The 25,328-nt window shown below is 41.6% G+C and overlaps 1 protein-coding gene and 1 non-coding gene across 2 annotated transcripts in view; one reads left to right on the top strand and one right to left on the bottom strand.

Annotated features, from left to right (window-relative positions):
* Positions 1-10,950, bottom strand: part of SLC6A5 (solute carrier family 6 member 5) — a 92,706-nt gene extending 81,756 nt beyond the window's left edge. The window contains exons 1-2 of the mRNA XM_081533744.1: positions 10,840-10,950; positions 8,899-8,994 (exon numbers count right to left, since the gene is read on the bottom strand). The gene's annotated coding sequence lies outside the window, so the exon portion shown is untranslated. The remainder of the gene's footprint in view (positions 1-8,898; positions 8,995-10,839) is intronic.
* On the top strand, positions 4,776-4,847 carry TRNAC-ACA (transfer RNA cysteine (anticodon ACA)). Its single transcript has one exon. It is a non-coding gene; the product is annotated as a tRNA-Cys (tRNA).
* Positions 10,951-25,328: the final 14,378 nt, after the last annotated feature.

Genomic DNA, 25,328 nt, shown 5'->3' with positions numbered 1-25,328 from the left:
ACCTGACCCATAGCCGACTAGATATGAGAGATGATAGTAACAATGTCTGTGATTCCACCTCCTACAAATCTGCCTTTAATCCCATGACTGCTGAGGAACAGCACCACCAACAAAATGCAACAACAGAGGCATGGACATCTTAATTGGGGAAGATGGGGAAATTTGCTTCTAAGGGGCTTTCTTGGGTCTTTCTCTCTGTTCTCCTTGGCATATTCAGATGAAGGCCCCTCTGAGCACCATTGTCAGCATTGCTTGCGATCTGCCCTTATTGGGGGAAGATTGGTTGGTGATATTTACAGGACATTTTCCCAGGGTAAATGGTAGTTTCTGATAGAGCTCCTCAGTGGTGGGTGGGGAGCTAAGCTCTGTGAGGCTCAATATGGTTAATGGCTGTCGAATGGTTAAAACCCCAGGCGTTGCCTGGGAAGTATTCCCAGAAGGCCACCAAAATGCCTTCAGTGCTCCATGTAAGGGAAATTAAGTGCCAAAAAAAGTGTGTTCAATTTAGATCCATCTGGTTTGTGTTGTTTCTTTTCCTTCTTTTTCTCCAGGAAACAGACCTATTCAAAGATACTTGTGATCACTCTAATCTGCTAGGAAGCCAGGGTATTGCCAGCCCAGCACAATGAAGAGCAGAGAGAGAAACTGCTCTAATTTCAGATTAGCAAGGAGACCTCTCTGAGGCGTAGGGTTGGAGTCTGAGCAGTGGGCAGTATCAAGCCTGTCTTGCTCACCACTCTAACCTAGTAGCTGGCACCAGTCTGGTCACATAATAGGAACTCCTAGGGGTTGATGTGGACTTCTATAAGGGCATTTTTCAGTGTCACAGTGATTAGAGGCTGCTTCTGGAATTTAGTGGGCAGGGCACACGAATGTTAGATATCCTACAGTGTCCAGGAAAGTCCGTCACAGTGAAGAATTATCCCATACCCAACACAGCTATCATATGTACTACTGGATACAGGGAGCTGAAGAACTTGTTCATAGTTATCTGACTCTGGAATGTAGCTCTGCTTTAAATATGAACACAGGACTTCCATCTGCCAATGCAGGGGACACGGGTTTGATCCCTGGCCTGGGAAGATTCCACATGCTGCCGGGCAACTAAGCCCATGTGCCACAACTACTGAGCCCAAGCTCTAAAGCTCACCAACTACCGAAGCCCAAGCACCCTAGCGCCTGTGCACCGCAAGAAGCCACCGCAATGAGAAGCCTGTGCACCACAACGAGGGAGTAGCCCTGGCTTGCCACAACTAGGGAAAAGCTCAAGCTCAGCAACAAAGACCCAGCTCAGCCGAAAACAAACAAATAAATAACTGCTGGGATTTTAAAAATGAATCCATCTTTGAAAAATTAGGAACACAATTCATTTTTTCACAACCAGTATACACTGAATTTTTCAAAAATGGAATTACCATGTAAATCAAGGGTAAAGTACACTTACAGTATGGAACTCATAACTACTTTTCTTTATAATGAAAATTGAAATACAGTTTCAATTAAAAAGAAACAATAGAGAAACACAAAAGACTACATACTGTATGATTCTATTTATGTGAAACTCTAAAAAAAAAGAGAAGAAAACTAAATTCACTCATTTCACGTACTATAAAATCCACTCATTTTTAACGAGTTAACAATTCAGGCAAGTTTTTAGTCAATTCAGTGATTTGGTAAAATTGATAAGTTGGGCTACCATCGCCAAAAGGCAATTTCAGAACATTTCCATCCTCCTAAAATGTTCCCTTAGGTCTCTTTGCAGTCAAATTTCATGCCCACCCTCAGCCCCAGGAAATCACTGATCTGATTACTGTCTCTATAGAGTTGTCTTCTACTTTTTTTTTCCTCCAAGTCGTCTTTTCTAAAATTTCACATAAATAGAATCATAGAGTATATATAGTCTTTTGCGTTTCTCTTCTTTCACTGAGCATATTTTTTTTTGAGGTTCACCCATACTGTGCCATAGATCATTATATATAATAAGGATATAATAGTGATTTTTTAAAAATTATGTACACAGGTAGCTTATATGAGTTTCACTTCAGGATTGTAAGGAGGGTATTATAAAGAAAGAGTTTCAGGACTGGTGATTTTAAGGACTTTGATACCGGTGAATTTTTAAATCCTGCCCTCAGAAAGGCTTAATTAGAAAGGTAACTGGTAATCCAGATTTGAAGCAAACAGCAAATCGAAGCAATTGTCTTGCACCAGTTGCTTTGATCATCAAACTGTGGCCTAGATTGAGATTCGGGCCAGAGTCAGAGAGACTGAGAGGGATAAGCAAACCCAAGAGAACCATCATGAAACGCACACAGAAAGTTTCAGATTCTATAACTCAACCTGGGTTTCAGTGTGAATAACAGCTCAGACAGGCTGGTGCGAAAGGTCCAACCCTGAGAGACCCCTATGGGGGTCTATATTCCACACACGCAGAAAGGGAGGGCTGGAAAAGGAGTGGGGGTGGGGGCATGGGCCAGGTCTGGGGGCTCCAGCAGGGGCCTGGTAATTAGATGCCTCTTCAGTCAGACATTCTGCAGTCATTTAGAGAAGAGTCTGAGCAGGAGACACAGGTTTGATCCCTGGGTGGGGACGATCTCCTGGAGAAGGAAATGACCATCCACTCCAGTATTCTTGCCTGAGAAAGAAGCCTGGTGGGCTATAGTCCATGAGGTCCCAAAGAGTCAGACATAACTTAGCAACGAAACCACCAACACTGAGCCGTGTGGGGGATGGCTGAGATGGAGAACACGGAGAGCAGAGCTGTGTCCCTTTCCTTCCTCAAGCAGCCCCGGCTCAGGCTTGCGTCTCCTCCAGTTAACCTGACCTACCTTTCCAGTCCAGAAGGCAATGCTTACCTGCTGCTACTCTGGCAATGGTGTTAAGGTCTCCCCACCTGCACCCACTCTTGGTGATTTATCAGAGTATGCCTGTGTTCCTTTACCTCCATGGAGTCCTGGAAGAATACACAGAATGTGCTCCATTCCCTTAGGTTTACTGCTGCTTTCTGGGCGCTCCTTGTTGCAGGGACTGGAGACAGTAGATTTGCCCTTTGACCTGGCTCTGTGCCCAGTCAGGCTCTTCTATCTCCTAACTTCTTCTATTGAGGCTGATTCAATAGTTAAAGCAGAGAGGAGCATTCATTAGAACAGTAAATCTGACCATGAGGAGATCAGGCCATGCAACAAAGGAGCTCAAGGGTGGCCCTGGGACCCTCTCTCAACCACCCCTAAATCTGTGGTAGACAAGGAATCCCAGGGTTGGGCTCAGCCCTCCCGGGGGAGGGGGGGGCGGCCTCACTGGAAGTGGGCTGTGTGGAAGAGCTGGAATCCAGCACTCCAGGCTGTTTTGACATCCCAGGTGACATCATCATGTAACTTCAGTTGTGCGGTTTTGGAATTTTTAGAAAACACAGACCTTGGCAATTCGTTCACACAAGCGACAGTTAACTTCAAAGGAAGCATCACTCAGAAGAGGCCTCTGGTACCCAGGGCTGTCCACGAAGAGCCTGCGACTGCGGCTGCGCAGAGATGCGGGCAGGGATGGGGCAGGATGGCAGCCTCATCTCACCCGAGAGACCACCCATTGGGTGGAGACCCAGATACCTGTATGGAGCTGGCAGTTCCTGCCCAGGCTTGGGCACCAACCTTCCATATAGCCACAGCAAGCTCCAAAGCTGGACTGGAGTTAAAAGCAGACATGCAAGTTCTTTTGTGAAGCCTTTGTTGGGTTTAAGCTTTGGCCTGGGCCTCCTGGGTGAGCAGCAAGAGGCATGCGGAGAGGCAAGCACCCTGCAGCCTGGGCTCTGATGCCAGGACAGCCCACGGCAAAGGCTGGCAGCACAATTCCTGTCTCCTGCTGCTCACCACATTCCCAGAGTCATTTTCCGTGTGTTTATGATGGAGGAATCACTGGCTGTGGAACAGTCATTGTGTTGCAAACAAAGCATTATGGTTGGAGGTGAGAGGCAAAACAAATAGCAGGCACTTTAAAATCTGGCTCTTTTAAGGCATCTGTAGCAAACTTCCCAGGTGTGGGGTGACTGGAGCTCCTGGAGCCCAGCAGGAAGCTGCTGGATTAAAGACATTTGCACAGGAAAGAGAACAGTCAGCCTGGTTTAGATAAGCAGTGCACATCTAGCTCTGGGAAGCCTGGAGCGTGTGCCTTGCAAGCAAACAGCAGGCCTGTCTGAGCACCAAGAAAGCTGAATGCAGGGCTTTTAAAAATGAAATGATCATACCCATTGCTTTCAAGAACTAGAGCAAGAAACGGTAAGGTTATTTTTAAATCAGTTATTTGCTCACTGCTGATGAAGCACATGCTTCCTTGCACCCAGGTGGATGTAGACAGAAAACAGTAGAGAGAAAGCTGGGTAGGATGGAGGGAGATTAGGACCACAGGCCTTGGACCACCGGTCAAGCTGTCGGCATTTGCATCTGACCCCTCAACTTTCTATCTTTGTAACCCTCTGACATTGTTTCTCATCTGAAGCTTCAATGGGCTTTCGTGAGAATTAAATGAGATCCATAGAAAATGCTTGTGTGTTTGTTAGTGGCTCAGTCATGTCTGACTCTTTGCAACCCCACAGATTGTAGCCCGCCAGTCTCCTCTGTCCATGAGATTCTCCAGGCAAGAATACTGGAGTGGGTTGCCATGCCCTCCTCCAGGGGATCTTCCCAGCCCAGGGATTGAACCCAGGTCTACAGCATTGCAGGCAGATTCTTTACCATCTGAGCCACCAGAAAATGCTTAGACCCAGGCAAATGGCAAGTAGCCCATCCCTGGTAGCTTAGATGGTAAAGTGTCTGCCTACAATGCGGGAGACCCAGGTTCAATTCCTGGGTGGGGAAAATCTACTGGAGAAGGAAATGGCAACCCACTCCAGTACTCTTGCTTGGAAAATTCCATGGATGGAGGAGCCTGGTAGGCTAGAGTCCATGGGGTCGCAAAGAGTCGGACATGACTTCACTTTCACTTTCTTTCTTTCCATCAAGCATTGGTGACTGTCACTCATGTGACCACTAATTTGTATAGTTGGCAGCCAGCTTGTGAATTAGCTAATGCTTACAGAGGTGGGATCGTGTCATGTACACAGGTGAAGTTACCCACCCTTTCTCCCTTCTTGATGCACTCACATGGCCAGGGTCTTTCTTTTCCAGTAGGGTCTGGCTCCATTCTAAGATGTGCTTCTCATCCAGAAAATGTTAAATTGGGCAAGATCCAAACAAATCATCATGTCCAGACCATTCAGTTTTTTAAGTGTACAATTCAGTGGTTTTTAGTATATTTTCAGAGTTGATCAACTATTACCATAATCTAATTTTGAAACATTTTCATCACATCACCCCACAAAAATGGTATCTGGGAGCAGTCATTTCCTAGTTCCTCTCCCCACCACCCCCCAGCCTTGGGCAACTACTCATCTACTTCTGTCCCTATAGATTTGCCTATTCTGAACACTTGATAAAAACAGAATCATATAATATGTAGTCTTTTGTTACTGACTTCTTTCACTTCGCCTAATGCTTTCAAGAGTTATCATCACTTTATACCCATCAGAATGACTATAATAAAAAAGACAATAGCAAGTGTTGGTGATGATGTGGAGAAATTGGGACATTCATACATTGCCAGTGTTAAGTAAAATGTCTCAGCCACTTTTGGAAAAGTTTGGAAGTTCCTCAAAGGATGAACATTGAGTTACTATAAGCCCTAGCAGTTCCAATCCTGGTACCTAAGAGAAATGAAGACATACGTCCACACAAAATCTTATATATGAATATTCACTGCAGCAATATTCATAATAGCCAAAAAGTAGAAACAACCAAATGTCCATTGACTGATGATTACTCTTTTCATTTTCTTAACGATGTCCTTTGAAGCACGAAATTTTCAATTCAGATATAGTCCCAACTTCTCTTTTATTGCTTATATATTTTGTCATATCTAAGAAATCACTGCCTAATCCAAGATCATGAAAATTTACTCCATTGTTTTCTTCTAGGAATTTTATAGTTTTAGCTTCAACTATTACATTTAAACCAACAGGGAAAATAAGACCCAGTGAAGGTATGATTTGCTCCAAGTTATACTGCTAGTAAGTGTCAGATAAGTAATTTTAAAAAATAGTTTAATTTTGTACAACCTGAAATCAATATAACTTTAAGACCAAAGAGGGTCTCAAGTCATGTGAAAAAAAAAAAAAAAGAGTCTAAAACCCAATTTATATTCACCCTTAAATAGAATCAATCTTTTATTTGAGGCCAATAATGATACGAACAGAACCCATTTCTTGAGCAATCAGTCTGGGTCGGGCACTGTGCAACATGTATTCTCTTTCTCATTCTCAAAGCCACATAGTAAGTAAGAGCTATTATTATCCTTATTTTAAAGATGGGGAAATGTATGCTCAGAAAGCTTTTTAAGTAAGCTTTCTTAAAAATCCCAGTTAATAAGAGGCAGAGCTGGGTTTTAAATTCATGGCTCCTGCTCTTCTCGTAGGGTGTCCTATTAGAAAAACTAACGATTGTTGCTGAAACCCTAATAAGTGGCTTCTAACAAGATAGGAATCTCCTGACGACTTGAACTGGACCCCAACTGTCATGCCCATTCTTTGTCACATCTGTGGTAATTTCTCTTGGTGGGGTTGTGTTGATTTGTGGAGGTGAGAACCCAGACACAACAAGCATTTGGGTTGCCATGAAGTCTTGATTCTTTTCCTTTAAATCCAATTTTCCACTTGGTTTGGCCAGGGCAGGAGGATGTCAACTTCTGTGGCAGAGGTCAGTCCTATAAGGTGTTTGTCTCCATTTACATAATTCATTAGAACATTTCATGAGGGGAAAATCCATCTTCACTGATATGAGTCTTGGGATGGAGAGAAGCAATCCTAGGCTTAGCCATGCACAGAGGTCTAGGTTTGCAGTTTCAATCAGGCATATTATTTACATGTGGAAATTCCCAGTGGGAAGCTGAAGAACACAACTTAGGAGTGGTCCCCAAGTGGGAAATTGAACAGTACACTGAGCTCCTTTTATTTCCATTTAATTTACCATCGGTATCATTACCATTATTTTCTTAATCATTTTGCTAGCGATGCTGTAACTTGGGACCAAGGTAATTGCAGTCAAATGGGGAAGATGCTTATCTGCAGTATTTAGTTAGCAAAGGCTTTCATTCATCTTTTTAGGGATGGGTATTAGTTCTTTCCTTTATTCATGGAGCACAGAGCTGCCTGGAAATGCCAAAGATATTAAGAGCTCCCTGCAGCTTAATGAACTCTACATTTGGTAGAAGAGAGGTTTCTGTAATTTTTAGCTCACTGCTGCCTGAAAATGTATCACACTACACAGACTCTAAGAAGCCTGTGTGAAACAGGCCAGGCCTGCCCCACGGTCAGAGTAACGTGGAGTCAACGATCATAACTTTGCCTTCAGTGACCTGACTCTACTATTTGATAGCTGTGTGACTTTGGGCAAGTGACTTATGCTCTCTGAGTCTCTATTTTCTTGGTACTACTACTTATCTCACAGATTGTTGGGCAGTAAATGAAGTAAGATGGGTAAAGACTCAGAGCATTCCTTGGCCCATAACAGGTGTTCATTAAATGCTCTTTCTTTCCTGAAAAAGTGCTGGTGTGGAGGACTTTTCTGCTGAGTCTCAGGATTCTTTGAGAGCCAAAGGCAAGAAAAGTTTTGAGGAATGACTAGATAGGAAGTACCTTTTGGTTGGCAAGAATGAAGACCTTGGAGGGGCGACAGATGTGTTGGTGAGGGGACTTGGTCTCCATACTCACCATTAGACTCCAGGGATCATCTTGGCTGGGGAGCTGGAAACCCCAAGGGGCCCAGCCCTGCCCACCTTTGCACGTCACCCTTGACCTCTCCCACACTTGCTCCACCCATTCCCCTCACTCTCCCCGCCTCCCCATTTCCTCTGATGTGCTAGACATCCCTCTTCAGGGTCTTCGCATAGGCTCTCCCTCAGCCTGGTCTATTCTCTTCCTTCATCCCCTCCACTTGGCTGGAGCCTCCTCATCCCCTTGGTCTTGTCTTCTTTGTCATTTTCTTTGTCATGTCCTCACTGGACAAGCCCCTGACGGGCTCTCATAGATCACCCTGTGCTTCTAAACACAGCACAGATTGGGTTTGTAGCTAAATGGGCTTCTGTTTGTCTGGGATTTTTCATTTGAAACGCCTTCACCACCACCTAGCACTCCGCTACTAAGCATATACCCTGAGAAAATCATAACAGAAAAAGACACATATACCCCAACGTTCACTGAAGCAATATTTACAATATCCAGGACATGGAAGTAACCTAGATGTCCATTGACAGATGAATGGATAAAGTTATGGTACATATACACAATGGAATATTACTCAGCCATAAAAGGAACAAATTTGAGTCAGTTCTAAGAAGGTAGATGAACCTAGAGCCTATTATACAGAGTGAAGTAAGTCAGAAAGAGAAAAACCAATATCATATATTAACACATATATATGGAATTTAGGAAAATGGTACTGATGAACCTATTTGCAGGGCAGGAATAGAAACTCAGACATAGAGGACAGACTTATAGACACAGCAGGAGAAGGTGGGGTGAACTGAGAGAGTAGCATTGAAACATATACATTACCATATGTAAACTAGATAGCTAATGGCTATATAGCTATATAGCACCTATAGCTATATAACAGAGAGAGCTCTGCCTGGTGCTCTGTGAGTGGGATGGGATGGGGGGTGGGAGATGGGAGGGAGGTTCAAGAGGGAGGAAACATATGTATACCTATGGTTGATTCATGTTACTGTATGGCAGAAACCAACACAATACTGTAAAGCAATTATTCTCCAATTAAAAATAGACAAATTTTAAGTAAAAAAAATACCTTCACCACTAACCAGTTAGCTCCTTGAAGCCTGGGTCTGGGAGGATTTTCCTTACAACATCTCCCTTAGAGGTGTTCAGTCATATTCCTTGAATGGATGAGTTCAACACTGGGGAAAATGGAAAGGGGCCTTTGATGCTGTTGAACTCTCACAGTCTTGGGCTAAGACTTTTAAGCAAAGGTGGAATGAAATTATTGGTATTAACAGACACAGTGCACTTTCTATCCAGCCAGGACTCTTCTAAGTACTTCTGTGCATTACCTTTGTCAATCTTCATAACCATCCTATTGCTACTATCGCCTCCATTGTAAAGATGAGGAAACTGAGGCATAGAGGTCTTTCTCAGGTAATAAGTGGCTGAGCCATGACTCAGACCTGGACACTTTGGCTGCCCAATGCATGTGCTTCACCCCTACATTCTACTGTTTAACAGGCATTCCTTCTCCCCTAGAATATGTTCCCCTTCTCCAATTCTCCCCTTCCTACCACACCCACACATTTTAGGCCTCAGGTTTGAGGTGAAATAGCCCTTCCTCAGGGAGACTTTCTCACCTCCCGAATTTCCTGTCCACAAATCCTGATTGGTTATTTCCTTGCCGATGTCAGGGCATGTCTTGTTTACCTCTGGATTCTCTGTAGCACCTAGAACAAGGCTCAGCACAGAGCAGCTGCTCAAAAACCTGCTGGCGGTGTGTAATGCTCCAGTGTTCTCAGAAACCAGCTGTTAATAATACTGTACCCACTTTTGGTGATATGTCAATACCTGTTAAATATGTGTAGGTTTGACACAGCGAGCCACATCTAGGAATTATCCTAAGGAGATAATCAAGCAGGTTCAAAATGATGTGGATGCAGGAATTGTTGATACTGGGAAAAAACTAGGAACAATCTAAGATGGTGATCAATGGGGGACTAGTTAAATAAATTATGTTCTCCCCATATAATGAAATCCTACGCAGCTATTAAAAAGGATAATATAATACAGGTGATGACATAGAACTTTACCCATGTTATATTGGTGTTTCAAAAAAAAAGCAGACTAATACCTCCTGCTGAAAGCCTACTGCCGGGTGCCATGTTAAGCCCTTTTATATACATTAGCTCATTCAATCCTCACACTGGTCCTATGAAGTAGGTTTGTTCTATTATGATCCCTAATTTATAAACCAGTGAACTGAGAAGTAACTAGTGAAGCCAGATTTCAGTTCACAGTCATCTTCAGAGCCTATAATCCATATTATACTGTCTCTGTGATCCTGTTAAGTAATGTTGCATAAACAGTATGACAAAGACTGCCAGATAGCCCTTGATATCCCACTTCTCCACCTCTTAGTAAGAGGATTTCTAGCTGGGCACATAGCTGTCAGAATAAGGACTACATTTCCCAAAGTCCCTTGCAGCTGGGTATAGCCATGTAACTTAGTTCTGGCCAATGGGATATAAACAGAAATATCATGTATTCCTTTGGCATTTCTCTCTCTCTCTCTCTGTTTCTTCCTCTTCCTGCTTTCTAGACTGCAGATGCTGTCCTTTGGACCATGAGGTGGAGGCCATATTCAGTACAGTGAGAAGATGGAACAGCCTGTACGACTGACACCAGTGAGAACCTTGCTAGTTCCAAACCGCCCACTGAGAGCTGCATGTGAGAGAAATGAGCTGCTATCCCATCTCCATCATCAATATTTTGGTGTCCATCATTTGTAGCTAAGCATAACCTAATGTGTGCACACACATGGGTGTGCACATGCCTAAAAACATTCCTGCAAGGATGTCCATCATCATGTTGACAGTGACTGCCTTAGGAGTGCAGGGTTTGTAGTGATTTTTACATTATCTTTATCATTCTCTGGGTACATGGGCCACTTCTTACAAAAGCACTACATCAAAAAAATATATAGCATGATATCCTCTACCTTCTGCCCTACAGTTTTGGTTCAGTGGCCAAATTCTCACCTGTCCTCAGCCCATCCGTAGCATTGTGACTCTGGGTGACAGCTCACCATGACTCTGGCTGACAGCTCACTGTGACTCTTGGTGAGAGCTCCCAGTGACTCTGGGTGACAGCTAACTGTGACTCTCAGTGACAGCTCACTGTGACTCTTGGTGACACCTCCCAGTGACTCTGGGTGACAGCTCACCATGACTCTGGGTGACAGCTCACCATAACTCCAGGTGACAGCTCTCTGGGGCACACTTCTGTCTTGCTTACATTGAGGTTCAAGCTTACATCTGCAAAAATGCATTTGCAGTACACCGTCATTTTAGGAGGGGGAAGAAATATTAGCTCCATGCCCTCCTCCCCAAGGAGGGGAAGAAAACCAGAAAATCAAGCTAGTTAGTGTCTCCAAAGAGAAGACAGATGGAAATACGCCTGGAGTTTGTTCACGTATTCGATAAATATAGAAGGGGGGCCTATCTGTCCCAAGCTCCGCTCTAGATGTGGGGATACAGCAGTAAGCAGGAAGGAGTCTGTGTTGTCATGAGCACACAGCCTAGAGAAAGGGACAAATGGCACCCAGCGCACACTAAGACTCCGTGTTACCCTGCCATATCGAGCTGGTCTGTGTTTGAACCCATCTGTTAGTGATAGTTCTGCTTTCCAGAAGATCTCAATGTCTCATTGCCTCCTTCAATCACTGGACAAATATTTTCTGTGTGCCTAGAAGCTCCAGTTTGTAAACTTGGAATTTAAAAGGCAAGCAGGATAATCTGTTCTCAAGATTCAGCCAGTCTGATGGGAGTTGCAGCACTAAAAATGGCAGCAACTGGGACTTTCCTAGTAGTCCAAGGGTTAAGAATCTACCTTGCATTGCAGGGGACAAGGGTTTGATCCCTGATCAAGAAACTAAGATCCCACATGCTGTGGAGCAACTAAGCCTGAGCACCGCAACTACTGAGCCCCCGAGTCACAACTAGAGAGTCTGTGCGCTGCAACATAAGATCCCACATTATGCAGGGAAGAAAATTAAGACTCAGCTAAAGTCTAAAAATAGGATTCGGCAGTCCACGAGATGAACAGATGAGGTGGGCTTCCTAATCCTGATGTCCCTGGAGTTAAGGGGGAAAAACAGGGTTGGGGGAGGGGGTCTGCTCAGCTGCTCGCCCCCGCCTGGTCCCGCAGACTCACCTGTGAGCCCTACAGGAGAGGCAGAGGCTGGAGGAGTGGTTTTCATGGGGCTGTGTGAAACCTGGGGACAAGAGGAGCCTGCTGAATGGACAAGCAGTGACCCCGCTGGTGGGAGGGGAAGACAGTTTGGCAGTAGCTGTTAAAATGTAAAACCTTCAAATATTGGGGCTCAGTGGTTCTATTTCTCAATATGTCCCTTAGAGCAGCACCCACACTGGCCTATAGGGATGCCCATAAAGCACGGTGACTCCAGCACTGTTTGTCATTTCTACACAAACAAGACAGAACAGCAACAAACACAGAAGGTGAGGAAGCCACTTCAGTGCTGGTCTATAAATAAACCTCATGTGTTTGAGGTTATGCAATAATATGCAAAACAAGAAGAGTGTGAAACTAACATTGTAAAGCAACTATACTCCAGTAAAAAAAAAAAAATTTAAAACCCTCATGAAACATAAAAATAAACTAAGTTTCATATGTTACTACATTTCAAAAAAAAAAGAAAATGTGGTGGTAATATGTACTGACATGGAAAAATCCATAACACATACCCATGGGTGAAAAAACTTTAAGTTATGGAGTAAAAGAATATTGTACCATCACAGGAAACAGTAATCAATTGTTCCCATAGAAACTGTATAGAAGAGAGCCTGGAAACATAAATGCCAAATTGACAGCATAAATTTGTGCTGGGGAAAGGGAAACAAGAATCAGTGCTGGGGAAGCCTTGTCTTTACTGCTCTGGCTTGTTTAGAAGGCAACGTATTTGTGCATGACTTGTGTAACCTTAAAAGATTTTTTTTCAAATATTAAAATATATTAGCAGTTGATGGCTGGCAGGCTCCCCTTTTCCGAGGCTCCAAGGAACAGAATTCCTACCCCATAAATTACAGGATCACCCCAAACCAGCCCCCTCCCCACAGCACTCAGTCCTCTGCCTCCCACACCCATCTCAGAGGCCAGGCCCTCATCATCCCCTTTCAAAGATTCCATTACAGCTGTTGGCAACGCCTTGACATTTGTTCACCCAGAGCTAACTGCAGGGCAATTCTACAATTACAGCAGAGTTTTTTATTTTATTTTTTCAATAAAGAGAAAGGTTGAACTTGTAATGTTAACACTCAACCTGGTGTAAAAACATTTCAACCCAAAGACTTTAGAAATTGATTTTTGATGTGAGCAACCTGGGAAACATTTGTTAAAAGTTGCTCATGTTTTGAACTATGAACTGGTAAGAGGTGGTGTGGGTGCTCATTGAGAGCAGTGGTTCTCAAACGGTGGCCCCCAGATCAGCAGCATCTGGGACATCTGTTAGATATGCACATAGTCAGGCCCCACCCAGACATACAGAATCAGAAACTCAGAGAGGGAAGGCCCAGCAGGTGGTGTATTAACAGGCCCTCCTGGATGATTCAAGGGCACACCAAGTTTGAGAATCTCTGATTTATACAGTGAGATACAAATGGCCTCTGGGACAGCTGATCTGTGCATCTATGAAGTAATAGCCTGAGCTAAACTCTGGTTACATTTCTACTCTCCTTCAGATCTCAGCTGAATCATCACTTTCCCAGGAAACATTTTCCAGCTCTATGCTTCCATCACCTCCTGTATCACAGGCATATGTTACATTTATTTGTATGCACATTAGATTAATATTTGTCCCTCACTACCTCCCCCCCACACACACCACAATCTACTTGAGGAGACTAGTGTGCCAGGCACATGGCAAGCACTTCACACATTTGTGAATAAATGAGTGAGTGAACAAATGCTTCAGAGAGTTTTCTCCTGACTTTTCAATACATTTCAACAAACAGATAATGAAGATCATCACTAGTTTGCCTGACCAGCATTCCTACTGCCAGCCGCTAGCCAAGCTCATTACGACACTCACAGGTCAGGCGAGCAGGCTCTCAGTCGACTCCAATCTCATGTCAGCCTACTTGGTCAATTTCTTTTAACTACTGTATTCACTCAAGTTACAGATCACAACGATTAGTATCTGATTAGCATTTTACAGTTTCCAGAGTGCCTCTACTTAAATAAAAATATTAGCAATCATTTATTGGTGTCTTTGGTGCCAGATGCTGAAGTGATTCCTACCAGTATGACAGAGATATTTATTACTTACTCTATGTCTTCATGGAAGGAGAAAGCCAGGGGTGGAGAGGCCGAAGTAACTGGTGCACAATCTCTCAGCTCCTAAGGGCAGGGGTGGGATTTGACCTCTGATTCTGGCTGATTCTGTGACCTATGCCCTGTGCTCTAATGCTCTCTACTTATCTCTTATTCACAGACCCTCAGGTATTTGGATTCCATAACTGCTGCTTCCAGGTCACTTCTCCATGTCATTCCTTCTGCTCACAGCATGCAACGAGAAAAAGTGTGTATCCTGGAGAGAAGATGAGCTCTGGACACAGACTGGGTTTAAATCCAAGCTATGTGAAAGCGCAAGTCGCTCAGTCATGTCTGACTCTTTGCGACCCCATGGACAATAGTCCATGGAATTCTCCAGGCCAGAATACTGGAGTGGGTAGCCTTTCGCTTCTCCAGGGGATCTTCCCAACCCAGGGATTGAACCAGGGTCTCCCACACTGCAGGAAGATTCTTTACTAGCTGAGCCACAAGGGAAGCCCGAGAATACTGGAGTGGGTAACCTATCCTTTCTCCAGCGGATCTTCCAAACCTAGGAATTGAATTGGGGTCTCCTGCATTGCAGGCGGATTTTTTACCACTGAGTCATCAGGGAAGCCCCCTCAAATGGTTGTTTTGAGAACCAAATGAGGTTGTGTATGTACTGGCATACTTAGCATAAGCAATAATCAATGCTAACTATATTACTGTAACTACTTCGAGTTCTTCATACATCAACTCTGATCTCTAGACACCTTTCAAGGCTGCATGTAATCTAGGCTCCTCTTTTCCTCTCTAACATTTCTCTTTATTCCACAAAGGTTCATCTTTTTGTTCTCCCAGGACAGGACATATGATAATCATTGCCATTGCTCTATTTCCGATTATAAAACAGGTGGATGTACTTTGAGAAATAAAATCAAATAATACTCAAAACTACAGAGAAAACGAAAAAAATTTCCAGATTTCAGCCCCCCACTCACCCAAGAAATAACCACTATAAAACATCCTTTCTTACATCTGTGTGTGTATGTTTGTGTGTGTAATTGTGCCTAGATAGTGTTCTGAAATCTGGTTTCTTTCAGTTAATAATATTGAATAGACATCTTTTTAAGTCAGTAAATATTGATCATATCACCATTTATAACAGTTGCATAGTATGGTTTACTATAATATGTTCTACTGATAGACTGTATTGGATAACTAGTGCTACATAACAAATCCTCAAACTCAGTGACTTAAAACAATTATAAGCAATATACATATTCTGTATAACTTATATTCTATGTAAACTTCATTTATATATCACATGTCTGCAGGTTGGCTGGAGTTTGGCTGACCTAGCCTGGCCTCAGCTGGGCAGCTCTGCTTGCATCTATAGCTGCTCTATTTATAGACTAGCAAGGATGGCTCTTCTCCATGTGTCTCTTTATCCTCTTTCTGGGGCCAAAGAGCCAAATGAGGAACGCCAGAGAGAATACAAAAACACAGGAGGGAAAGCAGAAACACTTGAAGCCTCTTAAAGTTTAGGCTTAATGTCACTTCTGCCCACATATCATTGATCAAAGCATACACATGGCCAAGTCCAAAGTCACGGGGTGGGGAAACAGATATTGCTTACAATGAAGACGTATACAGACGGAGGTGAAGAGGCCCAACCATTCAACCTATTATATACATAACTAGTATGGTTGTTCAGTTGCTAAGTTGTGTCCAACTCTTTGTGACCCCACGGACTGTACCACGCCATGTTCCTCTGTCCTTCACTCTCTCTCAGAGTTTGCTCAAACTCATGGCCACTGAGTAGGTGATGCTATCTAACCATCTCATCCTCTGCTGCCCCCTTCTCCTGCTGCCTTCAACCTTTCCCAATATCAGGGTTTTTTCTAATGAGTCAGATCTTCACATCAGGTGGCCAAAGTACTGGAGCTTCAGCTTCAGTATCAGCTCTTCCAATGACTATTCAGGGTTGATTTCCTTTAGGATTGATTGGTTTGATTTCCTTGCAGTCCAATTGCATAGTTTCCAATTTTTTCTTATTATGAGCCACTACAAACCTCTTTGAACGTATATTTTTGTTTACATGTTCAATTTCTCCTTGTGATAATTCTAAAGACAAATTGTTAAGTCAAAGTGCATATGCATTTTGAATACTGAGACATATTATCTAATATTATTCCAGAAAGATTGTATACTCCAAATAACACTGTATAAGGTGCTAATTTTCTCACTTTTGCCACTACTAGGTTTTGTCATCTAAAAAAAAACTTTGCTCTGATAGAGGAAATATGACATCTTAATTTTATTACATTTCCTTGACGACTAGTGAGGTTAGAAATATTTTTATATTTGTTGGCCTTTTAGTATATATTTTTAATGATTTCTTCGTGCTCTTTACTTCAACTCACTCTTTTTTGAATAAAATCATTTTCACAAAACTAGGATGAAGTCACCACTAGCTTCTCTCAACCTAGCTCTTATGGAATTCTGTATACTGTCACCTCACTACCATCTCCTTTACTGAGAAGAATGCAATCAGCCAAACTGGCAAGAAGACAAAGCATTGGAGGGTTCATGCCCTTCATTTGACTGGGAAAAAGCCAGGGATATGAGATAGCTACGGGTCTGAACCAGGAAATCCTCTATGAAGGGTAAGAATTCTTGCTCCTGATGATGCTGACTCAGAAGGAAGAGGCCTACTAAAAATTACTATTTTTTTTTTTTTCAAAGGAAGGGAAAATTCCTCTATAACCAGTGTCATGGGATATCTAAATGGTTTCTAGTTAAGGGCATTTTTATTTAAATATATGCACATCTAAAACCACAGTCCCAGTTGGCAGGTTCTAGAAAGAAATTGGCAAATCCTAAATCCTACTAGTGTGGTTAGAAATGCTTTGAACTCAGAAGAGAATGTCAACAGATGCTTCCTTCCCATCCCTCTGCCTTCTTCCAGATTGCCTGACAGGAGATCTGAGAGCTGGGGAGACTGGAATGATTGGGCTGGAAGCCGAATAGCATGAGAGTAACAACGACAATAAAGCTTATACCACATAGCACCTTTTAGATGCCTGGCATTGCTCTAAGGACTTTACCTGTATGTTAACTCATTTAATCTTAACAACCATATGAAATAGTTACTACAGGCAGACCTCATTTTTTTTTTCTTTCAAAAATTAGAATTTTTTGTGTGTGACTCAGTTATAAATATACACATGTATTATTTTTGAAATTATTTTCCATTAGAGGCTATTACGAGATATTGACTGTCATTCCCTGTGCTACACAGTAAACCTTTGTCGCTTGTTGCATATCTATTTTTCCAAAGTAGAAATCTAGCATTCTATTCATACTAACTCAAACAAGTGGCATCAAAATGTCATAAATTTTTAGTTAGGCAAAAATTTATTATAAGTTTTCTAAAATATATTATCATACATATTATTTATATATATGTATACAAAAGTTTTTCTATTATGCTTGATAAAGGCTTGAGAAAGAACATCTAATAAAAGAAGAGATGGAGAAATTAGAAAACAAACTAAATGAAATGGGAGCATTGAATATAAAATAGAAAAAGTGAAACAAACTAGATAAAAGTAAAAGATTCTCATATAGTCCAGTTTTTTTTAAACATGGCTGCTCATTAGAAACGTATCTTGAGCTCTGGAGAAAAAAAGGCAATACCTGGGGCATTTGTATTTTGCAAGGAGTTTCAAGATATTTCTGCTATGCATGTGGATTTTAAAAAGTGATTACAGGTTTTTCTATTGCATGGTAGTTTTGGTGATATAGAATTCTATTATTTTTCTATTGACCAATCATGATACAATGGCACTGAGTAATAGTTACATAATCACAATAGTAAAATCTTTTACTGTTTAGTAATAGTATTTTACTATTTACTATTACTATTTTATCAGTTTTCATATAATCAATAGCTAGAAAAAAGAAGATAATTATAATTGCAAGCCATAATGGGAACATGATTAACCTAATAATATAAAATAATTACATACAATTTGCAGGGGGTGGGGGGGATGGTCAAGCAGAGTGATGTGGTAAGTGGAAGCACATACATGCACATGTTTTCATCTGCTCAGCCAGTCTACGTCTTTTGGTTGCAGACCTCATTTTATTGCATTTCACTTTATTGTGCTTCGCATATAGTGCATTTTTTTTTTTTTTTTTCAAACTGAAGGTTCGAGGCAGCCCTGTGTTGAGTAAATCAATGGGCGCCATTTTTCCAACAGCATTTGCTCCACTCATGTCTCTGTGTCACGTTTTGGGTAATTCTCACAATATTTCAAACTTCATTATTATTATATTTGTTACAGTTGCCTGTGATCAGAGATCTTTGACATTACTCCTTCAACTTGCTGAAGGCTCAGATGATAGTTAGCTTTTTTAGCAATAAAGTATGTTTAAAGCATATACTTTTTTAGACATTATACTATTGTACTCTTAATAAGACTACAGTATGGCATAAACATAACTTTTATGCCCTAGGAAACCAAAATATTCATGCAACATGCTTTTATTGCAGTGGTGTGGAACCATACCTGCAGCATATCTGAGATAAGCTTATAATTATTATACCTATTTTATGGCTGAGGAACCAAGACAAGAAGGTTATATTTGCCCAAAGACCCACAACTAGCAAATGGTGGAGCCAAGATTCAAACTCAAGTTGTCTGGCTGGCTCCAGAGTCTATGCTTTAATCAACCTGCTAGATTTTCCCCAAATGCAAAGCCTGTCCCCAAGGGGGTCCTAAGGAACAGGAAAGGAATCTTTGGGTTGGGATTATCAGGCCTCTTTCCCTTGGCACTTCTTAGGACTCAATGGTAGATTTTAAAGAAGCAAATTAACCTTGCAGCATTTCCCTAACACATTTGATCCTTTAAAATCTTGTTTCAGGAGACTCTCAAGAACTCATATTCCATAGACCACATGGTGTAAAACACTAGGATAGAGGGTTTTGGGGTCAGACACACAAGGCCACTGGAGCTGGTTGGCATCAGCTCATGAGAGCCAACTGTTAAATTTTCAGGAACTGTGAAAGCCAGTTGTTAAACTCAATCATTATTAAAAATTAAATTGGATAAAGGGCTTCCCTTGTGGCTCAGCTGGTAAAGAATCCGCCTGCAATGCCGGAGACCTGGGTTCGATCTCTGCGTTGGGAAAATCCCCTGGAGAAGGGAAAAGCTACACACTCAAGTATTCTGGCCTAGAGAATTCCATGGACTGTATAGTCCATGGGGTTACAAAGAGTTGGACACAACTGAGAGACTTTCACTTTACTTTTTACAATTAGATTATATAACAAAGGCAATGTAGACTCAAAATTTACCACTTCCTAATTATTTTATTATACCTTAATCTGTGCTCTTAAGGTTATTTCTGTCTATATGTCTATTTATGTTGTCATATCTAGAGGACAGAAATATCTGTGATCTCTTAGGCATCTCTTCCCACCTCCAAGTTCAGTGATGTCACGCTGATAGCTTGAAGTAAGCCATGGAAGAGTATCACACCATGGAAGAGTATCACTAAAAAGCAAGAGAATTCCAGAAAAATGTCTACTTCGGTTTCATTGATTATGCTAAAACCTTTGACTGTGTGGACCATAACAAATTGTGGAAAATTCTTAAAGAGACAGTAATATCAGACCATCTTACCTGTCTCCTGAGAAACCTATATATGGGTCAAGAAGCAATAGTTAGAACCTTATATGGAACAACTGACTGGTTCAAACTTGAGAAAGGAGTATAAAAGTCTGTATATTGTCACCCTGTTTATTTAACTTATATGCAGAGCACATCACGCAAAATGTCAGGCTGGATGAGTTATAAGCTGGAATCAAGATTGCTAAGAGAAATACCAGCAACCTCTGGTATGCAGATAATACCACTCAAATGGCAGAAAGCAAAGAGGAACTAAAGACTCTCTTGATGAGGGTGACAGAGGAGAGTGAAAAAGCTGGCTTAAAATTCAGTATTAAAAAACTAAGATCATGGCATCCAGTCCCATCACTTCATGGCAAATCGAAGAGGAAAAGGCAGAAGCAGTGACAGACTTCCTCTTCTTGAGCTCTAAACTCACTGTGGATGGTGGCTGGAGCCATAAAATTAGATGAATGATTCTTAAAAAGAAAGCTATAACAAATCTAGACAGTGTATTAAAAAGCAGATATCACTTAGCCAACAAAGGTCCATATAGTCAAAGTTATGGTTTTTCAGTAGTCATGTATGGATGTGAGAGTTGGACCATAAAGAAGGCTGAGTGCCAAAGAATTGATGCTTTCGAATTGTGGTGTTGGAGAAGACTCTTGAGAGTGCCACTGACAGCAAGGAGGTCAAATCAGTCCATCCTAAAAGAAATCAACCCTGAATATTCATTGGAAGGACTGATGCTAATGCTCTAATACTTTGGCCACCTGATGCAAAGAGCCAATTCATTGGAAAAGACCCTGATGCTGGGAAAGATTGAAGGCAGAAGGAGAAAAGGGTGACAGAGGATGAGATGATTGGATGGCATCACTGATTCAATGGACATGAACTTGGGCAAACTTCAAGAGATATTGAGGGACAGGGAGGCCTGGCGTGCTGCAGTCTATGGGGTCTCAAAGAATTGGACATGACTTGGCAACTGAATAACAACAACAGAGCTGAGGCAGAGACAGGGTCCCCCTGCTCCCCACAGCTACTTTGTGTCTACTATTCTCTGTAGTGACCGAGCTACAGGACCATTTCTCTAGACCAGGACCATTTCTCTAGGCCATCCAAAGGATGTGCAAATACACAGTTTTTAAATTGTATTTAGTAATGTTTTTTACTGTCAGGAGCTTTTTAACTTGTCTTGCAAACAAATCTCAACAGCCCGGTGGAAACACCAGGATTTAAGTACAGGCCGCTCTAATTCTCCATGCATCATTCACACCGGGAAAGTCAAAGTGAAAAGTTGCTCAGTTGTGTCCAACTCTTTGCGACCCCATGGACTACACAGTCCACAGAATTCTCCAGGCCAGGATACTGGAGTGGGTAGCCTTTCCCTTCTCCAGGGGATCTTTCCAACCCAGGGATCAAACCCAGGTCTCCCGCATTGCAGGTGGATTCTTTACCAGCTGAGCCACCAGGGAAGCCCAAGAATACTGAGTGGGTAGCCTTTTCCTTCTCCAGGGGATCTTCCCAACCCAGGAATCGAACCAGCGTCTCCTGCATCACAGGTGGATCCTTTACCAACTGAGCTATCAGGGAAGCCCCTGAAAAAGGGCAAAAGCCAACCAAAGCTGATGTGCCGAATCAGACCCCTGACCCAGACATCCCAGAAACCATCCTGCCTCTCCAGCCAGTCCCAGCCTCACTTTCAGAGGGGTCACTAGTTTTGGCTCAATTTTAAATGTTTTATTACCTAGATGATATATATGACCATACACATTGGTTATAAAATGGAAAACTATAAGAGATCATCATAATAAGACTCCATTTTCCCATTCCTCTTCAACTCCATCCCTCGTTCCCAGAACCAACCTATTTTAACTTGTTAAACAATTTGCTTTAAATTTTTCTTGCCATTACCTTTAAATCCTTGAATAATGTAACTGTTTTTTGACACATCCATTTTAGGCAATATCTGTTACTGTCTTTGTCTACAGTAGGAGAGGACTTTAACCTTCAGAGCATCTAATATTCTTCTTATGTCCATAATTGGTTACTTCAAACACTTTACACAAACTTTCTTTGGCTTATCCCATTGACACTCAATTGTGTTTTGAGTTACTTCAGCAGAAAAATTTTAGTGTCCTTGCTTTCTCCTCTGCTTTCCTGCACACACTCCTTTCTGCTCCCAGCTGTGGGAGCACATTATGAAAGCTAGGTGGACTTTTGTGAGATATAACCTGCCCAGCCACGGCTGCGATTTGAGCTTAGGTAACCACTGTGATCCTCTGGGCTCAACATATTCAGGCCTGTCATCAAATATTGGTCACATATAATGGCAGGAAACAGAGAACATAATTTTGAATTTCCTCAGCTATCTATTTAAGGAAAAAGGCTTTTTTTTGCTCCTGGATCACAGGAGTTGACTCATTAAACCAAACATCATAGAACAGCATGAGAAGCCAGGGCAGATGAAGGTGTAAGGGGAAGAAATCCTATTAGGGTTCCCGGCAGGAGGGTCCTTGGAGACACACACACACTAATGAAATAAAGACCTGGGGCTGCATTCACACTCATGCGGACTCAGATCCAGTCACTGAGGAGGAAAAAACATGCTGCCTGCTTCCAGAAAGCATCCCAAAGGCACTGCTTAAACCACACAAGACCTTTTGTTCTTTCTAGGGGTAAACATCCTCTAGGGTAGAGATGGGGACAAAAATTTGACTTAAAAAAAAAATCCTTGCTGTCACTACTGTTATAAAACTCTGTAAGGTTTGGAAGAGTTATCTGTTCAAAATTTCTCATTAGCTAAAATGTTCCTAATTATTAATGTCATTAGTTTATGTAGCTGTGTGTTGAAGAGATTTTGAGAGTCATTCATAATTGTGTCCTTATTTTCTTAGCTATTAAGTCCTAATGAAGAAAAACTGTATTGTTGTTTTAGAAATAATTTATTGGATTTTTTTGAATGTTTTAAAAGAAGTTTAAACTACATCTGTGTGCTGTTTCCACACACTTACTGAAATACCAGAATTAGCCTTTGCCAAATCTAAATTATACAGAACTATCTACTTTTTGAAAAGAATCAACATGCAAGTCAATTACAAACTATGTGAATGTGTATATGTCGATTAAATGACTTATCCATTTGCAAACCCAGGGTTCTGTGGGCTCAAAACCATGTGATGGTCACAGGCTCTTTTAAAACATCCAAGTGGTTGAGAAAAATAAACATTTAAATACGCAAAAATGATATGCAAGAGCTTTCCTAATTCAGAAAAGCAAAAATAAATTCGTAGATAATAAAATAATTAAGTAGAAGAAATTGGCATAGTATCATTGGTTAATTGTAGTAAACCACTCGTCTAGATGATCAGCCAGTTAGATGATGTATTCATTTTTTTTGTTTGTTGATCTTAGTTCTCCAATCAGGGACTGAACCCAGGTCATAGCAGTGAAAGTACTAAGTCCTAACCACTGGATCACAAGGGAATTACCTGCATTCATTTTTTAATTCAACAGATACTTATTGAGCTCCTATTATATGCCAGGGCACAATACAGCAGTTAATAAAATACACAAAAATCCTTTTTCTTCTGGAACTTACATTTCTGGACTAATTATATTGAATAACAAACTCACACGTTGACAGGAATAACGTTTTTTAATGAAAATAACTTTTTCAAAATAGTATTTAATGATGAGAGGTATTATATAATGTTTACAAATCTCTATTATCAGGTTTAGAATAGCACACAGCTGGATCATTACAGTGGCTTCTGCATTCGGTCTGCTATGATACACTGTTTTGGTTGAAGTATATGAAGAAAATATGTGCTATGTGCCTAGACAATCAGTTGTGTCCAACTCTTTGTGACCCCATGGACTATAGCTCCTCTGTCCATGGGATTCTCCAGGCAAGGATACTGGAGTGGGGTGTCATTTCCTCCTCCAGGGGATCTTCCCTACAGCCTCATGTAATTTTCAATACTAAAGCCAAACCAGACCAATAGTTTATCCTTTGAAAGAATATTTGTTAACATGATGCAATCTGGTGCTGGTGGGGGGTATACTTTTAGCACATTGAATCATGCAGATCTTCCAAGATTGACATGTTTTATTATACAGCATCAAAAATCAGTTATTACACCACTGTTACTGGTTCACCATATGTGACCTCCAAATATGGCACCTTGGCATAGTATTTCAAGCTGAAGAAATCTGAGGCACGTGAGGGGAAGAGGTTTTTTTTTTTCCTATTTGCTTGTCTGCTTGACTCGTTGCTTCTCAGTAAACAGGTGAACTGAAACTCATAGTGTCCAACAGAGGCCGTTAGAATAAACGTTGATTTGTTCTGGTGATTTCTTCCATCTTCAGGAAGGACTTCCTAGGCTTCCCCTGAAGCAGCTCATAACACCCTCACGTGAGAGGTGCGCTCCCAGTACCGGGAGGAAAGGCACATCCTTATCTCCGAAGACACTGGGATGCCAGGAAGAACCCGATCAGTCAGGCCTTGCGAAGTGTCCCTGTCTACTAAGCTCAGCTCATCTTTGTCCTGTGATGTCTTCCCGAGACTTTCCACTCGTCATTCGGCCTAACATAAAACCACTCAAGTTTTTTTCAGATCTTCATTCATTTCCTTGTGAAGGCTTGTGTCACACAAAAACTTCTATTATATACATCTGTATGCTTTTCTTTTTTTAATCTGTGTTTTGTTACAGAGGTCTCAGTTGAGAACTTCAAGTGGTAGAGGAAGAGGTTTTCCTCCCTTTTCCCACTTATCTCAGTCTGAAAGAATTGGGAAGCTGTCAAGCCCTTGGTGATGGATACATACTTTCCAAAACTCTAACTTTAGCTTAAAAACTGGAAACTAGAAACAAATTCTATCTGTTGTCTTTATTTGAAGTGATGTCACTTTTTTTTCTTTACAGGACAATGTCTTAGTTATTCTTTCCATGTAAAAATGTTTCATTAAAAAAGTGGCCAGATCAGCTCACAACTAAGTCACACAAATGCTTTCCTGAAGACATTGTTATTGTCATATGCAATAAAACTGCTTTATTAGTATATCATATAGAATATTAACAAGATGAGTACTCAAGGGTCAAGATTTAATGAAATTTGTGTTTTTGTTTCTTTCTCATCAAGGACATTCTAAATAGAGCATGTGGCAGTGAAGAATACAATGGCTATTAGTATAGTTTGGTGCTTTGATCTGTGCTAGAGAGCCAGCAATTTTACCCCTGGTTGCTTTTGTACCATCAGTGTAAATATGAATACAGTGAAAAAAGCAAACAATATCTTACTACTATTGCAAAAATAGTCTTGATTTTCTGGACTTCCTTTAAGAGGTTTTCGGGAGTCATGAGGGGGGGTCCATTGACCACAGTTTGAGAACCAATGATCGAGGTGAAACATGATGGTAGCTTGGACCAGCGTGGCGTAGTGAGATTTTGGTTCTGGATATATTTTGAAGGTAAATTCCATAAGACTTGCTGCCTAACTTGGATGCAGAGTGAAAGAAAGG

The sequence above is a fragment of the Giraffa tippelskirchi genome, chromosome 10 (assembly GCF_054371585.1).
Source record: "Giraffa tippelskirchi isolate mGirTip1 chromosome 10, T2T-mGirTip1v1.2.pri, whole genome shotgun sequence".
NCBI classification, from domain to species: Eukaryota; Metazoa; Chordata; class Mammalia; order Artiodactyla; family Giraffidae; genus Giraffa; species Giraffa tippelskirchi.
Note: the sequence above shows the minus strand (reverse complement) of the source record. Positions and strands in the feature narration are given on the sequence as shown.